Source organism: Mesocricetus auratus, unplaced genomic scaffold (assembly GCF_017639785.1).
Source record: "Mesocricetus auratus isolate SY011 unplaced genomic scaffold, BCM_Maur_2.0 Super-Scaffold_4256, whole genome shotgun sequence".
Taxonomy (NCBI): domain Eukaryota; kingdom Metazoa; phylum Chordata; class Mammalia; order Rodentia; family Cricetidae; genus Mesocricetus; species Mesocricetus auratus.
The window spans coordinates 49,172,024-49,190,932 of NW_024429182.1; the positions used below are offsets into that span (position 1 = coordinate 49,172,024).

At 50.8% G+C, this 18,909-nt stretch overlaps 1 protein-coding gene and 1 pseudogene across 1 annotated transcript in view; both read left to right on the forward strand.

Annotated features, from left to right (window-relative positions):
• Positions 1-377: 377 nt before the first annotated feature.
• On the forward strand, positions 378-3,043 carry LOC101828846 (annotated as a pseudogene).
• Positions 3,044-8,977: 5,934 nt separating this feature from the next.
• Dagla (diacylglycerol lipase alpha) overlaps positions 8,978-18,909 on the forward strand; it is a 56,915-nt gene continuing 46,983 nt past the window's right edge. The window contains exon 1 of the mRNA XM_005063848.4: positions 8,978-9,115. The gene's annotated coding sequence lies outside the window, so the exon portion shown is untranslated. The remainder of the gene's footprint in view (positions 9,116-18,909) is intronic.

Genomic DNA, 18,909 nt, shown 5'->3' on the forward strand with positions numbered 1-18,909 from the left:
CCTAGTCCAGAAGACAAATCATTCATCTCAGACATTTTTTTTCCTTTTTTAAAATTTAAATTAGAAACAAGCGTGTTTTACATGTCAGTCCCAGTTCCCTCTCCATCCCCTCCTTCCCTGCCCCCTGCCAACTCCCTATTCCATCTCCTTTCTGCTCCCCAGGGAGGGTGCGGCCTTCCATGGGGGATTTTCAAAGTCTGTCATATCATTTAGAGCAGGGCCTAGGCCCTCCCCCTCATCTCAGACATCTTGCTGTTGCTCAGAGTTGGGGTAATCGTGCAGCTGGACTGCAGTGTCTGGGGCAGGACCCTTGAGAGCTTCAGGCTGCTGTACACCACCCTGCCCTCGAAGCTTGGCACCCCACTGGTACCCCAGGCATGACCATTGTGTTTGCAGCCCAGAGACACTGCTATTGTGCTCGTATGCCCCCAGCAGGGAGAGTGACTCCATGGTGCTTTTGGGCTGAGTGGTGGCACAGGCCCAGCAGCCTGCTACAGGGTGAGGTAGGCCTGTGGTGGCCCAAGCCTCCCGAGGGCCCAAGGACTGGCCTTACTTGACAACGACATTCTTCTTTGTCTGTAGCAGCCACGCTCTTATGCCTGTCACCACCAAGTCTCTCAGGCCCCACATCTTAATAACATCATCTTGGAGGTTAAAGTCCAACATAGGAATTTTGGTGGAATGCAAGCATTTAAAGAATAGCGATCTATTTATTTATAAAAGTTCTGAAGTGGAAAAAACCCTTATTATGTATCAGCAACAGACTACACTAGCAAGTTTTATATATGCATCTAATGAAAATTGGATCGCAATGGAGAACAAACTATTTCTTCAGGGACCTAGAGAGTTGGTTCAGTCATGCTGTACAAGCATGAGGGTCCAAATTTGGACCTCCAGCATCCACATAAAAGTCAAGAATTGGGGAACGTGCCTATAATCGCAGTGTTGAGTCGGTAGCAGATCACTGGAGCTCATTGGCCAGTCAGTGGAGTCAAATGGGTGAGTTCTGGGTTCAGTGAAAGACACTGTCTCAAAAGTAAAGTGGAGTCATGAATGGTGGTATACATCTTTAATCTCAGGACCCAGGAAGCAGAAGCAGGCAGAGCTCTATGAATTTTTTTCTTTTCTTTTCTTTTTTTTCTTTCTTTCTTTCTTTTTTTTTTTTTTTTTTTGGTTTTTCGAGGCAGGGTTTCTCTGTATTGTTTTGGACCGTGTCCTGGAACTTTCTCGGCAGACCAGGCTGGTCTCGAACTCACAGAGATCCGCCTGCCTCTGCCTCCCGAGTGCTGGGATTAAAGGCGTGCGCCACCAACGCCCGGCAGAGCTCTATGAATTTGAGGCTACCGTTGTCCGTGTAATGAAGTTCAGGCCAACCAAGACTGCACAGTGAGACCCTGTCTAAAAATAAAGAAATGTTGGGGAGAGACTGAGACTGACTTTGTGTTTGGGCTTCACACACACAACTCCTCCACACATACAAATGCAAAACTATTGATCTATGTGTAAATCAAAGTCATGGAAGTGCTGCATAGAAATAAAATGAGCAAAATTAACTGTATTGGTCAGGGTTCTCTAGAAGAACAGAACTCATAGAATGTATATAGGGGCAGTATATTAGAATGCCTTACAGACTGTGGTCCAGCTAGTATGGCAAAGGCTGTCTGCCAATGGAAGGTGCAAGAATCCAGTAGTTGCTTAGTCCACAAGGCTAGATATCTCAAATGGTCTTCAGTATACACAGAATTCCAAAGAAGTAGACTCTAATGCCAGTGTAGTAATGGACTTGCTAGCAGGAACAAGAGCAAGCAGGCAAAGAGAGCAAGCATCCTTCTTCTATGTACTTTATAGGATGTAAACAGAAAGTGTGGTCCAGACTAAAGGTGTGTCTTTCCACCTCAGAAGATTCAGAATAGAAGTGGGTCTTTCCACTTCTAATAATTTAATTGAGAAAAAAATCCCTTGTCAGGTAGCGGTAGCTCATGCCTCTAATCCTAGCACTTGGGAGGCAGAAGCAGGCAGATCTCCATGAGTTGAGGCCAGTCTGATCTACAGAGAAAGTTCCAGAACAACCAAGGCTACACAGAGTAATCTTGTTTTGAAAAACAAACATACAAATGAATGAACAAAAGAAAGAAGGCAGGAAGGGAGGAAGGAAGGAAGGGAGGAAGGATGAAAGGAACGAAGGAAGGAAGACAAATTTCTCAAAACAAAACAAAACAGAATAAAACAAAAACAAAACCTTGGCAGGTGGCACACTCCTTTAATTCCAGGATTTGGGAAGCAGAGGCAGGTGGATCTCTGAGTTCAAGGCCTGCCTGTTCTACATATCAAGTTCCTGGACAACCAGGGCTACACAGAGATCCTTATCTCATAAAACCAAAAAGACTCTTTTCTTCTGTCATGCCACTGAAGATCCTATCGTCACCAATGGCCACTACTCCACCTGGTATTACCAATATTGTAAGAACAAGTTGTACTTAAAGTTTCGCTTCTGCTGAGGCATCCCTGATGCCAAGATCTGCATATTTGCTTTGGTATGGAAGAAGGAAAAGGTTGGTGAAATCCACTTTGTGGCCACATGGTGTCAGATGAATATGAGCAACTCTCTTCCAAAGTCCTGGAGACTGCTGGCATTTGTGCCAACAAATACATGGTAAAGAGCTGTGGCAAGGATGGCTTTCATATTTCAGTGAGGCTCCACCACTTTTATGTCATCCAGATCAACAAGATGTTGTCCTGTGCTAGAGTTGACAGGCTCCAGACAGGTATGTGTGGTGTCTTTGGGAAGCTCCAAGTCACAATGGCCAGGGTTCACATTGGCCAGGTCATCATGTCCATCTGCACCAGGCTGCAGAATTAGGAACATGATTGAGGCTCAAGTTCGCTGGCCGCCAGAGGATCCACATCCCACAGACATGGGCTTCACCAAGTTTAATGCACATAAGACATGGAAGCTGAGAAGAGACTCATCCCTGATGGCTGTGGGGTCAAATATGTCCCAAACCGCGGTCCCCTGGACAAGTGGTGGGCCCTGCCTTCCTGATGGTTTCCAGGTGCTCTCCTGTACCTACCAAATCATGTTCAGTAACAAATCTCACATCCAGTCTGAAGAAAGACCAAAAAGAAAAGAATCCCTCATAGGTGTGCCCAATCATTTGGGTTTTAGTTAATTCCAGATGTAGTCAAGATGACAGCCAAGAATTGCCATCACAAATACCTACTATGTTATTGCATTGGTAGGAAGTTTACTGACAGACAAAACCTGACCACAGAACTGAATTCCAAATAATGTGTACTTCGAGGTAGGCAGATTCGGACTGTGAAGGACACAAGGAACTGGAAATGAGTCTTCACTTTTTTGGGGTAGTAGTTGAGTACATACACAGGAATTTGTCAAGGCACAGATTTTACTGTGTTTGAGTCATATCCAAGAAAAAATGCAGTCTATATTTTAAGAGCAATGGGAAACCACAGCTGGGTTTAAGCAGTGACTTGACATAATTTGATGTTCATTTATAAAAGGTCACTCAGCTGGGTGAAAAATGGATGAGAGGTGAGAGCCACTGCAGTTGCTCTTAAGACAGCCAAAGGCACCTTGTTGGGAGATACTGACAAAAATGGGCAGAAATGGATTCTTCAAGGATATTAAGAGAGCTGGAGAGGTGGTTTGGTGGGTAAGGGTGCTTGCTGACAAACCTGATGAGTTGAGTTCAATTTTTGGAGCTCACATGGTGGAAGATTAAAAACAGTGAGTACAAGGTGATCTCTGATTTCCACATTTACTCTACAGGATGTATGCATGACCATGTATGTACACACACACACACACACACACACACACACACGCACGCGCGTGCGTGGGCATGCACATAAAAAAGGAGAAAACATTTGGAAGAGAAAATAAAGGAGAGATGATATTTAACAGGTAAATAGATGGAGAGATGATCGATGTGAGAATTAATGGATGGAAGGAAGAATAGATAGAAAGAAGGATAGATAAATGGATGAGTGGATGGATAATGGACAGGTTTGTAGAAGGAAGAAATAATGGATGAGTGTGGGGTGGTTGTGGATGCAAAGAAGATGGATGGGTGAATTGGTGGGTAGGTGGGTGGGTAGGTGGGTGGGTGTGGTGGGTATGGTAAAGTGACACATTGGGTGGATGACAGATGGATAGATGTGTGGGTAAGTGGGATTATGAGTGTGTGAACAGGTAGATTGAAGGACTCCCTTAAGTAGCCAGGCTCTCTACTCTGGCTTCTGGTGTCCAGAGAGTACAGATCAGTGAGTACTCTGACTTTCCCCTGAGACATCTGTGTTTACACTCACGTCATTCCCCAGTGCCCCAAAGAGAAAAACTAGTTACTACAATGCCCACCAAGGAGCAGACACTTACAAATAGGCTGTCTTAATAAGATGAGAGGATCTCCCAATCCTCAGGACATTTGCAGGGAAGGTTCTAGTAATGCCCAAGTGAACAAGGATGAGGCTAGAGTGGAGAAACTTCCCAGACATTCCCCTGGGAAGCATGAGGTTGCCTGGTCTCCTCTATCGTTCCCAGCAGTAAACCACCATCAGGATGGCCTCTTCCATTGCCGCCCTTGCTAAGACACTTTCATATAACCGTTGAGCTCTTATTAGTAAACTAATTTAGTTTAGGTCAAAGATGTAGGCTTGTGGCTCCTTCCTGGTGGGAGAGAAGAACTCACCCCTCTATAGGACCTCAGCACATTTCGATGATGGCTGACCTTCCAGCCCTTCGGATGCCAGCTAAGGCATGTGGCCCAGTCCCCATCACTCCCAGTCCAGTCCCTGTCATCTATCCCTGTTATTTAATAGCAGCAGGGCAAGGGAAGACAGAGAATGCAAAGGTTTGGCAGTGCAGGGCCTGCAACTGTTTGCAAAGGCAGGAAGGTCTGAAATCTTAACTGGAGATGCCTAAGATGATCCAGAGATGATGCTGGCTCCAGTTGCTCTAAACTCCGATTCATATGCATTTCCTAGTCTTTGCTACTGGCTAATCTCTGTTCCTGTGGGAGTCTGACAGGGCAGCCTCCAGAGCTTTGCTCTCACCTCCCCAGGCTGGCTGAGTTTGTGCTATTTGGATAAACAACATTCCCCTCTTGGGATGCCAGCAACAGACTTATTTACCTAGTGGCAACCGAGCAATTCCTTCCCACTTACCGTCATCAGAGATGCCAGGATACAGGGCAAGAGCTGACACCTTGTAATACTCAGGGGTGGAAGACCTGGCCCCTGAGGGTGGTCAAAGTTCTCATACCAGCTACAGGGATCCAGGGCAGGGTATCACAAAGCTACCATGCCCCAGACCTGTGATTTCATCCAGTAATTCAATATTTACATTCAAGCTAAGATGTACTCATGGTATTTCACTCTGCCTCCAGCCACGTACAGACACTTTATACTCTTAAACCCGGTGTGTTTTGAATTCTCCCAACCCTTTGCAGAAGTCAGGAGTGTCTTAGAGGTACTTTCTCCCTTAGGCTGTGTGTGTGTGTGTGTGTGTGTGTGTGTGTGTGTGTGTGTGTGTGTGAGAGAGAGAGAGAGAGAGAGAGAGAGAGTATAGTGAGTGAGGTCACTCAATCCAAAGCCTCCAAAGAGTAATACAGAAAAAAAAAACCCACAGGGGTGGTGTCCAGCTCAGGGATTTTGCAGGCACTGGTTGAACCATCCTGTCTGCAGCTGCTGAGAGAGTCTGGGGCAGGATACAGTTGTGCCAGCTGTTGAAGACAAATTATACTATGACATTCAGCCGTGAGTCACATTCCAGCACAGGGGAAATGTGCAAAAGTTATACGCCGTCTTTGGGGGTGCCAAAAAAATCATCTTGGTTTTGTCTTGCAAGATGTTCAGCTTGCAGAATGTGGGGCAGACGGAGGAAGGGGGTGGGGAGGACACAAAGGGGAACAGATCTGTCTCCAGCCGACTTTGCCTGTCACACACCCTCCATCGCTTCTAATAACAACACCCAGCATTTAATCAGCCCCTTTGTGGAAACAGACGATGTCACACTCATTAATTAGTTAATCCGCACAGCCCCCTGGGAGGAGGAGTCATGTTATTATCTCCACTGGGACCCAGAGGGAAACTGAGGCCAGAATGAGGATTTGGCACAGAGCTCGGGGAGCTCTCAGCTAGGCAGCTGGACCAGGACCAGTCTACAGCCTGTCATTGGTTCTGGTGCCCTCATTTCGTCTTCCTCAGATCGTCCAGTCACAACCCCGTCTTGTCTCCAGTGACACCTGGCTGAACCAGGCCAGAAGGTACTCTGAGGAAAAGCCAAGCATCGAATTGAAGCAACACCAGGACAAACCAGGGAGAGTAGCCACCTTTCATGGCTGTTCTTTGTCAAGGGTCTCAGACATAGGGGTAGGGGGACTGAGGAGATGGCTCATTCGGCACAGCATGCATGTGGGCCTGAGTTTAGATCCCTAGCACTAGTGGAAAAAGCTGGAGAAAAGGCGTGGTGGTGGTGCACACCTTTGATCTTAGCACTTGGGAAGCAGGGGCAGGAGTACCTCTGTGAGTTCAATGCCAACTTGGTCTACATAGTGAGTTCTAGGACAGGCAGGGCTAAATAGAGAGGCCTTGTCTGGGGTTGTGGGGTGGGGTGGACATGGCCTGTAATCCTAGCATCAGGGAGACAGAGACAAAGAGGATCCTTGGTACTCGCTGCCAGCCAGTCTAGCCAATCAGTAAGTTTGAGAGTTCCTGGACCAGTGAAAGACACTGTCTCAAAGAATAAGATAGACAAGATGGACAGAAATACACCAGGACACTCAACATCACACACACACACACACACACACACACACACACACACACGAAAGGGAACTCCAGAGACCCTCTAGAGGACCACTGAAGATGGCCTTGTAAGATGAAAGCTTACGTCAGCCTGTAAGATGAGACACGGACAGAAGGCAAGGAGGGGTAAGGAGTCAGAGGAAGTCAGTCAAACATTCCTTCCAGGAGTTCAAAACCAGTTGCAAAAGTCATGCCTGCAACCTCTACCTGTGTATTCTTGTTTCTAACACACATTGTTGAATCCTAAGTAATTAGCCAATACCTTTTGTCTGTTTGGGGGTTGGTAATTGTACCCAGAATCTCATGTCTAGAACATTCTCAGGCTCTGTCTTTTCAAGGGAGATCATCACAAATAAAAACATTTTTCTTACCTTTCCCTTTCCTCTTTCCTCCAGTTGCACAATAACAGTTTCTCAAACTTTCACATGCACATAGATCCCCTGAGGGTTTTGTAATCAGGCTAAGATCTTGGGTATGAGAGTCAGAATTCCTAGTAAGATTCCCTATGGACTGCCCATGTCACCTACTCAGAGTTCAAAGGCAATGTTAGTAGCAGTGAATGGACCCTTTAATCCTGCTATGGGATGCCCTACATGGGACTCACTGAAGCAGCAATTTGGTGAACAGGACATCACCTTGAGGATCCCCAGTAATATTAGCCTCCCACGTTATGAACTGTCAGAACCGGTTCAGCGAGAGTCACATGAATAGGAAGGATGATGTGTGTACAACCGTGTGTGTAATTGTGTGGATTCCTGTGTGCTGGACAGCTAAGGGGTGATCTGTAGCAAACCATTTTCTCTATTGGGAACTTCTCTGAGTAAGGAGGGCTGGTATTGCAGAGGACTTTCTGCCTGGCCACAGGTGATCCACCACGGTCCACGGAACCAGTATAAATCTTTCTTCCAGGGGTCTGGAACTTTGAAGCAACAGATATTATCTCTGGCTGTGTGATTTGAATGAATCATGACAAATTAGAGATAAGGTCCTTGGCCTGCAACCAAGGCCTCCCCCAATCCCTTATCTCCTGAGACACCAGAAATTACTCTTCTTGAATTCCTTGAGGTACCCGAGTTTGTTCCCACTTCGCATTTTCTTTACCTAAGCCAGAGTTTGCCTTTGAAATAACGGTAGATAACACTGAATCACCTGGGGAGGGGCTGAACCACGTTAACAAAGGGAAGTCTGTGTCCTGGAGGCAGAGCTTCACTTTCAGCCAGATGTCTACCTGCGGCCTCACCGCCTTCTGAACAAGAAGACTGGGCCCAGGAAACATTTTAGAGACTTTTCTGTGTTAACTCCCTTCTAGACCTCTCATGACTTTTCTGGACCTTTGAGACCTGGCTCCCTGTGTCATCATGACCTGGAGATCCACTCATATCCATGACCCTCTGTGCAGCTGTAGCGCTCAGCTTAGTCCCCACGTGGATCATTGCTTCTCTCATCTGCCTCCCTGCAGCGACCTGAGATCCTGGAGGGCAGGCCGGCACCCACCCACTCCTCAGACTCAACCCAGCGCACCAGTATAGCTGTGCCCCTGCTAAAAAGCAGCTTTCAGGAAGGCGTGTTGAGCGACTTGCAGCCTGAATGAATGGGCGTGTGTGAAGGAGAACAGGAGGGACGATTTTCTTCATTTACCAGAAAATCAAAATTGATCAAACTCCCCTTTAGTTGTCAGGCACGACGCTGGGCGTTGAGGAGGGTGGGAGTGGGGGTAGAGGGGAGGACACAGATAAAGACGTCCCAACTCTTCAGCACGCTGCTAGGTCCCCTGAAGGAGGTGGAACCCATCTCTCTTCTTTCCTCCCCCCAAACGAACCAGTTCTCCGGTGATCCAACTTGCTATTTTTCCTCTCCCACGCTAAACCCTGTCACGCGGGGCCTGAAGGAGGGGGAACCCAAGCAGCCCCCGTGCCCCCTGTACAGTGCCCGCGGTCCAACCCCTCTCGTCTGCCCACGGAGCCCCCGTGGAGGCCTCAGTCCCGCGTCCACCGCCCCCACGCGCGGGGAGCCGGGCTCCCGCAAAGGCTCCGCCAGCTTTAGTTTGAGAGCCGCTCCCCTCCCTGGCACTAGGGGGCGCTGCCACCCCACGACCGTCGCCATGGTCACCGCTGGCGGCGGAGTGGGGTTTACGTAAAGGACGCAGCGTCCCCCGGGGGGCGGAGGCGGCCTTCGCGCCGGCGCCGGCGCCCTGCGGAAGCAGCGTTAGTGAATAGGGGCCTTGGGGAGCCCAGGATGGAGGTGGCGGTCGCAGCGGCCGCGGCGGGCCGAGCCCTGCGGCGGGCGGGAGGTAAGGGGGCCCGGGCCAAGCCCCGGGCGCGGGCGCGGTGCGAGAGGCGCGGCGGGCTGGGCAATGTCCATTGCGCGTGGTGGCCGGTCCGACGGGTCCGCGGGCGGAGGTGCGGCTGCCACGCGCGCCTGTGGCAGGTGTGAGATCCGCGGAGCCCCGGGCCACCGGCGTGGGGATGATGACACGCGTGGCACGGGCGTGGGCAACGTGGATCCAGCACGGGCAGCGTGATTTTCCCCGGCGAAGGTGTCAGAAGATTCACCCCCGCCTTGGTGTGGTGGTGGCCGCCCAGGTGTGAGGAGGGTGCACCCTCTCTGCTCTGCATGGAGGGTGATGCACGCAGCTGGTGCGGGGTGGGTGGCCAGCTGCTGGTGCTGGGCCATGATGGTGCGGTGGGCATGGGTGTGAGGAAGTGCTGCCATTGCTTGGATGTTGGGATGGTTCTGGCCTTGACTTGACAAGGTTTGGAGGGATGATCCTGGGGGCTTGAAGAATCAGTGTCCTGGGCATGACTAGTGGCTCTGGCCCAGCTGTGAGAAATGGCCTTGACTTAGCACAGTACCCGGGAATGACTAGCGCTGTGAGGGGAGACTTGGTGGCCTGGTACATAGGAGGGTAAATACCCACCTTTACAGGGTGATCAGGAGGGGCAATGCCTCTGTTACGGGGCTCAGCTTTAATGTATGTTGGGTGTGCTGGCCCGGGGGCAGGAGGCTGGAAGAAGGTTGGTGTTCTTTATAATGGACTAGAATGAGAGACACCATGAGATTCGTCTACCATAAGATTCTTGATTGCTGCCCGGTAGATCTCTGCCCGGTTATAAACCTGTACCCGCCTCACGAGACCTTCCCACATTGGGGAAGATGGGAGGAGTAGGCCCTTCTCACTGCGGTCCTTGTTTCTGACTGTATGAAAGTCAGCAAGGTGAAGAGAAGTGGCCCATGCTGTAGGTCAGGGACCGTGTGGCTCACCATCTATCTGCCATCCCTGGCTCTTTCTTTTCATTGAGTTGATGGGGCTGCTACTGGGTTTCTGGGAGTTGTCTCTTTGGGGTTCAGAGGACCTTTTGAGAGCTGTGTGGATGGGGATTCTGTGGCTACTGGGAGTGTTCTGGGATTGCATCTGCCCTCACTAGTCTTCTGAGAAGCTTTGGGGAGAGCTCCCCTCCCTCCCTCCCTCCCAGGGCCACCAGCTACTTTATGGAGTTTGCAGCCCTCTAGAGAAGTCTTGGGATGCTACAGAAGACTTCAGGGTGGTATGGGCTTCTTCAGGGGAAAGCATGGGGTAGAAGCAAGAGCTGAGCTTTGCACGGGGAGGGTGTTTCTTTGCCAACATGGGTGCTTGGAGAAGCCTCCCTCATCTGCAGGAATTGAGCTGAGTTCCCTAAAGCTGAAGTATCGTCCATTGTGTTTAGAGCCAGATGACTCGAATCCCAGTCTTGGCTGTGTGACCTTGAGCAGGTGCTGTTACCTCTGAGAGCCACTCCACACTGTGGCCCCAGTAGTCACAGAGAATGAAAGGAGATGCCTCGTGCACATGGAGGCTTCTGTAAGCAGCGAAAGGCCAGACAGAGGTCAGGTAAAGAGACCAGGGCAGGAGACAAGGGTGGTCAGAAATGGAGGCGTGGAATGTGATTGGAGAGGAAGAGAGCCGAAGGCTAAGGGCTTGTCATAGGGAATTAGAGGCCCAGAGTATACATGCTCCTGGTGGGGTCTGTTGACACGGAGTCAGCTGCTGAGCTGGAACCAGACCCCAGGTCTCCTGAGGACGGTTCTGGTTTTGGACATGGCCGTGGCAGTTTTGGAGTTCTGCAGGAGTGGCGCAGAGGAAGTCCTTTGCTTGGGTGCAGACACACCTCATTATCTGGGAAGGTCTGGGAGGTGCCTGTGGCTGACAGATCTAGGGTACCTGTGTGGGAGGGAGACTCGGAAAGTGTGTTTTCTCCTGAGAATTTCCCTTGTTTCTGAGAATGAGAGTGGGGAGCAGTATGTCAGCACTCTGGAGGCCATGGTCTAAAGAAAATGAACTGGGTCAGGGTGCCTACTAAATAGGCTCACGACAGGTGGTCCTGTGGGGGAGGTGGAAGCTGTATGACCTGGGGATGGGGGACAGTTAACGGTGCCCTAGACACATGGAGGAGGGAAGAGTGCATGAGCATCCTTAAGGGGTGCTCCAAGGCTGGGTAAATATGGTGAGAAGTCCCAAGACATCTACCTTGACATGATTCCACTTCTGACTGAGCACCCTTTCCAGATGGGGAAGGTGAGGGAGGCTGTGAATTGTTTTGCTTTGGGCCTTTTTCTCTGGCATCCTTGTGAGTGTCTGCCATGGCCAACAATTCATTGCAAAAGCTTGTTCCCTGAGGTGCAAAGTGTTTTGCCTCACGTCCAGGCTGCAGTGTTGAACCATAGATAGAAGGTGTGGTGAGCGAACTTTTCCATGCTGGGGGAATTCACTCTGTCCCAACAGCTGCCACTTAGACATAGCCTGATGTGGTGTTTTCTTGTCAGTTCCCAGGTTGGCATTAGGGGCATCCCAGGCCATCAGCATGCTCTCTGCAGTGCCTTTCTGCCTCCCAGGAGGAAGTGCTTGGCACTTCACCTCCTGCCTGGAAAGCTCTCTGTAGGACAGATCCATTAAGGAGGAAGCCTTTGGTCTCTGTTGTGAATATTCAACCTTAGGTCTCCTCAGCTCACCCTCCACACCTCTGCCTGTGTGTATGTTCTGATTGTGGCTCAGCCTTGGTTTGGGGCTCCAGGGCCCTTTCCAGCCACCCCTTGCCATCTGCTTGGGATCCTGGGACTCGGCACAGTGGCGCTGGACAGCAAGTGAGGCAGATCAGAAGATGCTGTGAGGAGGAGTTGGCTTCTGTTCCCCCAAAGTGGAGCTGAGCTGTCTGTGCTGACCCCAGGGTTTGGGTTTAGTAGGGAGCTTAGCCAGGTAACCAGCTTGGTCGTCTTGCAGAGAAGCTGATTTTTGACAGATTCAGTAGAGGTAGGGGTCCTGTAACAGAGGCAGGCATCGAGGGCAAGCTGCCCTTTGGAGCTGAGGTTTTCAACTCTAGCCTTCAGTTTTGCTCCCATTTCCTTTGTCCATGTTTCTCTAAAAGTTGCTTCACTCAGCTCCTGGCATCTTTTCCTTCCTTGGCTGCTCCGTAAGTCACAATGTCCAGCTGCTCTGCTTGAGGGGTGCCAGGGAATCTGGCATTCTAACCAGAGGTTATCGACCAGAGGAAGGATTCCCAGGTGAGCCTGCGCAGCTAAAGGTGCGGTCCATCTGGAAGCCACTCTGCCCCTCATCTTCTCCCTCTTCCCAGGATAGAGCAGCGGGGTGGGAGCCCTCTATGTTGATCACCTGTTGGGCCAGCGTCCATCTGAGTTCAGTTTCTCACCAAAATAGCTTAACATTACACTCCAGCAGACTGGGCAACTAGCGCTTGGGGAAGTATCAATGAGTGTGTGGTCAGGAGAAGATAAATCTTTCAGAACCGCGGAGTCCAGGACATCTGAGGATGTGGTTACCAGCGGGCAGGGCTAAAAAATGTTTATCTTGATTCTCTTTTTCCTCACTGATACCTCTTTGAGCTGGGTTGAATGGGGACATGGCTGCTTGTGCATGGCTTTCCAAGACAGGGAGCTCACTCTTGGTGGGGACCACATTGCTGCTTAGGAGCCCAGGAGAGCTGATGTGGTGGGAACCAATGTAGCTGGGGGTGTGGTTTTCATGAGGTGTTTAGCAGGTTGTGGTTGAGGAAAGCAGGGCAGGGCCATTTCCACCACAGGGCTGCTCAGAGAGTACACATGTGTGGAGCCACGTGTGCCTGCAAGTGTGTCTGTGGGAAGTGAGGGCTGAGGGGGTGTGAGCGGCTGGTGGCGTGGGAATTTGTGGGCTCTGGTGTCTGGCTGTCCTGGTGTCAGTGGGTGTGTGGAGTGGGGCTTTGCAGCAGGAGGGAACAGTGGAATGTGGCAGGGAAAGCTTTCTCCATTGGGTGGGATGGGAGAGGTCTTCAGGCGTCCTATGATGGCGTTTGCTAAGGAGCCCTTCTGCTTTCTCAGTATTCTTTTGAAAGGGTTCTCAAAGTCCTATATGCACGTGACCTGGGAGTTTGGGGAGTGATTCACACCTGTTCCCACCTCTTCCTCCAGCACCTGGAAGTCCAATGGGACAGTCCAGATAGTATCATAGCCTGAGGATACTGTGGCTCTAGATGCTGAGGCAGACAGATCTAGATTTCAGTACTGGTACTTTTCCACACCTCAGTTTCCTTATCTGAAAGACAGGGACAGCGAACCTCTCACTAAGCAGGACTGTAGGAATCTCAGTGCTGGTGGTGCAGAGTTGTGGAGCTTTCACAGTCAGGACTTTGCTCTCCAGTCAGAATCTGTTCCACATCCTGATCTGAGTAGATTAGAGCCAGGAAGGCATAACAGGTTCCAATACCTGATAAGGAGATGGCAGGGCCAACCTGCCCTGGGGCCTCGCAGTAGCATCACCTCTAGGGATGCCCATATCTGTTGGATACAGCGGTAGTTACTTCTTGAGAACTGGCTGTGGGTTGGGGTTAAAGAAGGTCATGAAGACAAGTTGGGCACATTAGAGAAGAAGGTACAGATTCTGCCCTCAAGGGGTTCAAATTTCCAGAAGTGGTGTTTCAGGAGGTTAAGTGAGGGTAAGTAATTTTAATGCTGCGATTAAAAGAGATTTGAATGGTCTTGGCTCTTAACCCAGGCCCTTAGAACTAGTGGGAGGATAGGCCGCAATAGTGGATGTGACTGAGACGCCAGCACAGTGCACAAGCCAGAAGCAACTAAAACCAATGAAAGCCATGACTGGAAAGGTATGGGAAAGCTAGGCCTCCAGGACCACGAGGGTAGGGCCAGAGGTCGGATTTCCATCTGTGTAAAACATGGCTGTCACTGAAATGTCCTGGGTAAGGATCTGGGGCTTGGGCCACCACCCTGGAAGAGGCATCCCGAACAGTTACCAGGGTTACTTATGGACAAGAACGTAGAGGGCTCAAAGCAGAAAGCTGAAGCAAGACAGTGGCTCCCCTGGAAAGCTGAGTGGAGATGTGACGCTTGGTGGAATATGGAGGGGAGGCAGAAGCCACAAAATCTATGGGTTTGGTCTCCAGGAGATGGGTTTGAGGAAGGGACAGAAGGCAGTGGAGAATCCCCGCAGAGTCTAGAGTCTCTTTCCCTTGCGACTTTGAGATGGTGGGTCCCAGCAGGGTGGCACCAGGCCAGAGTGTAATCTAGAGGCTTTCAAGGATCCCCATGAGGTTGTTGACACTGTCTTCAAGGTTGTCCTTGTCTCTGAGGCCCACGGAGGGCTTCTGCTATTCCTAGCACTTACTTCTAGGCATTTTTTTAAAATAATTTTCTCACCAAATTACCCCTTGAAATTTCGCCTGCCTGAGTTCAGCCCAGGAGGTTACTATTCTGGGAAATTTCATCAAAATCCTTTCAGTGTTGGAGAGTTCTCCATGCTGGGGGCTGGGTGGGAGAGAACAGGGCTTGTCTGCACTTGTGTTTTGGGGGGTTGTTTCTGAGAAGCATCCCCTCACCTGGAGGTCTTCCTGTCCAAGGAGCTGCTGTGTCTCTTTGGGACCTGGGGAAGGTGGTCCTGGCTGTGGAAGCTGAAATAGGAGTCCCGTGCTAATTCATCTCCAGTAGGCTCTTGTCACGATCTCTCATGGAGCCATTTAATTAATTTATGATTGATGTTCCTGGACTCACTTGTGGTTAATTCATTATTGATGTTCCTTCATTAAGTACCATACACCCTGCACCTCCCCCTCGTGGCTGCCCTGAAGGACAGGCCATGTCGGGGTGGGTTCCATGGACTGTAATTTTATCCCTCTGGGGACAGCACCCTCCACTTGACTTTTGCCAGTCCTTGTATATTTGAGGTCCTAGAGGATACTAGTGTGTGTGCAGGGGCCTTTGCTATGCCGCAAAATAACAGTAAGAAGTCGAGTGTGGTGGTACACAGCTGGAATCTCAGCATTCAGGAGGCAGAGGCAGGAGGCTCATTCCAAGTTTGAGATGAGCCTGGTCTACATGGAATGACTTAGCGTAGCTGGGGTTATGTAAGTAGACCCTACTTCAAAGCAAGAACATCAACAGCAACAATAACAACAACTTTCATCTTGTGAATGCCAACTTGAGAAATAGAGGATCTTGTTTATTACTTGAAAGGTACCCCTTTCACTCCTCCATCCCTGTAAGCTCCATCTTATAAAGGCTTGAAGAGGTTGAATCCCCTGCTCAGGGACACACAGGCAGCCAGGTCGGAAACCAGGGTTTCAGCAGGTTGAGTTCATTGTCATGTCCCGGGCCAGCCCTGCCTCTCTTCTGGGCTCCACACAAACCTCTCCCTACAGGAAGCCTTTCTTCATGTTCCACTGAACTGCACTCTGTAGAGACAGCCCTAAGAGTGTATGGCTCCCTTTGCTCCCCCTTGCTTCCTGAAGAGTAAGGAATGAGTGATGTAACGTTTGCTGAGAAGAGATGCCAGCACCAGGCTAAGCATTCCCTGTTTCTGGGTTCATCTGACCCTCAGCACCCCAGGGGCAGATGGCAGAACCCTTTTTATAGATGATGTTTAGAAACTTTCTAAAGGTCATTCAGCTGCTGACTTTGAGGGCGTTTAAGTCTCCTTGAGACTCCCCTAACCCATCAGTCAGCTATGCAGTGTTTATCAAATAGCACACCCCTAGGTCCTGTCTGACCTGTGTCAGGCCCTCCTTTGCTGTGAGGGTCAGGAGTGCCCATTTCCATGGGGTGCTTTTGGAGACATGAAGTGTGCTGAATTCTGTTCCTCTCTGCTGGACATCTCTGCATAAGTTACTTGTCAGTTCTGATTCACTTTCCCTGTTTTCAGGCCAGCGGTAAGGATATTCATCCTGATGCTGGGTGGGAAAGGACCTTGGGAAGACAATGTGCTAAGCAAAGGTTAGGATTGCCGGTGAGGTCCTTGGCACGCTGGACATACAAATTCAGGCTGGAGCGTGTAGACCCACCCCTAAGCCACCCGGGCAGGCTTTGAGAGCTTGCCAGCTGCCAGGAACTTCTGGACCCTGTGGTGCCAGGAAAGTGGCAGGAAGTTCTGAGAGAGTCATTGGTCCTGGCCTAGGTTTCCTGGTTGTCTGAGAAGTACCTGGGCCCAGGTTGTATGAAGTGTAGAGGGCTCTTCAGGATTCTGGGCCTGTTTCCCCTCTCTTTCCATGTGCATCCTAACTAGGTCAATTCAGGCTGGGTTTAGTAAGGAAGAAAGATAGTTTGCCAAGCAGCCACCTAGATCTCTTCCACCCCACCCCCTAAAATATGCAGAAGCCTGGGAAAGAGGTGAGCCTTGCATCCCGGAAGCAGGACACCGCCAGACTCTCCATGGCAAGGTTCCCAGGGAGTCAGCTAGGAATCCCTGCTTTCCCATCAGCTCTCCCCAGCGCCCATCAGCTCAGCGCCTGGCAGGGGCTCTCAGGAAGGCCACAGGGTTCTGCATTGATCTTCCCAGGGCCCCAGAACAGAGGACAGAGCAGAGAACTGATTTGTGGGTGGGGGCAAAGCCTGGCACCGCTTGTTGGATATCTGCGGCCATGCTGCCGTTAGGTGACTGTTCCTTTCACTTCCCAAGTTTCCGCCTTCTGCATGCTGGGATTACATCAGGCTCCCCTGGCACGCCCTGTAGCCTACTCCCACTTCTCAGAGCTCTTCCACTGTCCTGGGACAGCTGCCCTGCTGCAGTTTCACTGCAGGCAACAGAATGGTAACTGAGGGGACAGTTCCAGCCTTTGCAGCCTCAGCAGCAAGGGCCTGGAACCCCCAGTTCCCTGTCTGCTTCATCTGCTTTAGAGACTGCCTGTCACCCCTGAGTACCTCTGTCTGTCTGCTCTGGCTCAATCTGTTGGCTTGTAAGTAGCATAGGCCTTCAGAAGCCCTGTGTAACGACAGAACTTCACTGTAGTACACTGCCACTTGGGTGGGTCATGTGACCGTTTGGTTTCCTCTCCCCAACAGGGGCAAGGGGCTCTGCTGGAATGTGGCACCTTGGTATCGAATGGCAGCCATACAGGAATTCCTGCCCAGAGCCTAGAATGACAGGCTCCCAATGCTGGTTAAGTGTTGTCAGTAACTTTCATGATCATTTCTCTCTATTGTTCTAGCAGCCAAGGCCGGTGCCAAGACCCTCTTTTTCCCAGTGCTGTGCCTCCTCTGAAGCCAGATGACCTGAACCCTTCCTCAGTGCAAGCCATGCCTCCTGGGCATCCCTCCCTGCCAGCATCTGGACCTCCTCTCTAAGCTGGCACTGTTTTGCTGGTCCCCCTCTGGCGTCTCACTCTGTTCACATCCCAGCCTGCTCTGAAGCTGGCCTTCCCAACCCCCAGCTCCTATTGGTTCCTCTCCTATTTTGGTTTGCTTCCCTCTGGCACCCCTTCCATCCGGCTCTTGCTTTTGTCTAACGTTCCTATCCTGAGGCCTTTGGGGAAGCCAGTTTCTCTCAGCTCCTGTAAGCAAAGCTATGTGCCCCCCCCACTCCCCCCAGACACCTTGGGGCAATTGGATGATGGATGATGGACCTGCAAACCAGATTGGGTTCCACGGTGTGGCCTGGCCATGACAGCCTCTACAATGGCTAGAGAATGAAGTGATCCCAATCTGTGGGCACTACAGCATGCCCCTTGAGGCATGAGGTCCAGGCAGAAGTCCCCCTTGGTTATAAAAATGTGAAGGGAAAAGCTCGAAGAACCAAGCAGGCCTGGAAACACCAGCCATGGAGACTTTCCGCTCACCGAGCTTCAGTTTTGGTCAGGCTGTTGATAAAAAACTCAAGCTGAGCTCCTACTGTGTGCTGAACTTCTGTGTGGAACTGGGAGGCAGGAGAGGAAAGTCACCAAATTCCTCCTGGTTCTGTTAGTGGCTGACACATGACGCTGTAGCTCTAACAGCAGCTCCAACACCTACTCCCTGGGGTGTCCTTCCAGGCCCAGTTCAAAGGACTCCAAGCTTGGGGTCACATTGAATGCGGAGCATTGGCAGCTTCTGTGTTGTGCACACATCCCCTTTGCACTCAAGACTGTCCCATGGCACCTAGCAGGAGCACTGAGTGTTCCACAGCTGAGGAGAGAATAGAACCTCAGCTTCCTTGGAATGTCCAGGAAATCTGTTGGAAGTCACATCTCAGCTGCCACTGTCTGTCTGCCCCCTACTTTCAGGGTGCTGATCCTTCTGGATGCCTTTAACTCCCACTGGGGACTTGGTGAGCCAGGAGACAGCCATTCTCTTTTTGGATACCCCATTGCTGAGAAACCGGATCTCCTCCACTTCCAGGAAGCCCAGCTCTGTTCCCCATGTGTCGGCTGGGTTATCATCTGTAGCTGCCTTGTTGCTCAGCTTCCCAGGCCTGTCCTCCTCAGACCCCACACCTCCCTGGCCCTGGCCACGCCTTCCAGGCTCACACAGGATGGTGCCTCTCACCCCGCATGCCCCCTGCCAGCGCTGTTGAGCTGTCCCAGATTGCTCTCCCTGCTGTCTGCCTGCTATACCATGCAGTTTAATAAACAGGCTAATGGAGGCTCTGGGCACCTCAGGAGCCGCCTTCTCTGTTTCTTGGTCCCTTTAGAGAGCCTGCCCCCTCCCTTCCCCAGGTGAGCCCCATTCAGCAGGCTTCTGGGAGCGGTAACTAAGCTGGGCGCCCAGCCCACCACCTGCTCAGTACTTTATAAAAGTTTAACCTTAATGGTGTAATGAACTCCCATCATAAAGCAGCTGGAGCAGTGCATCCTGGGATGT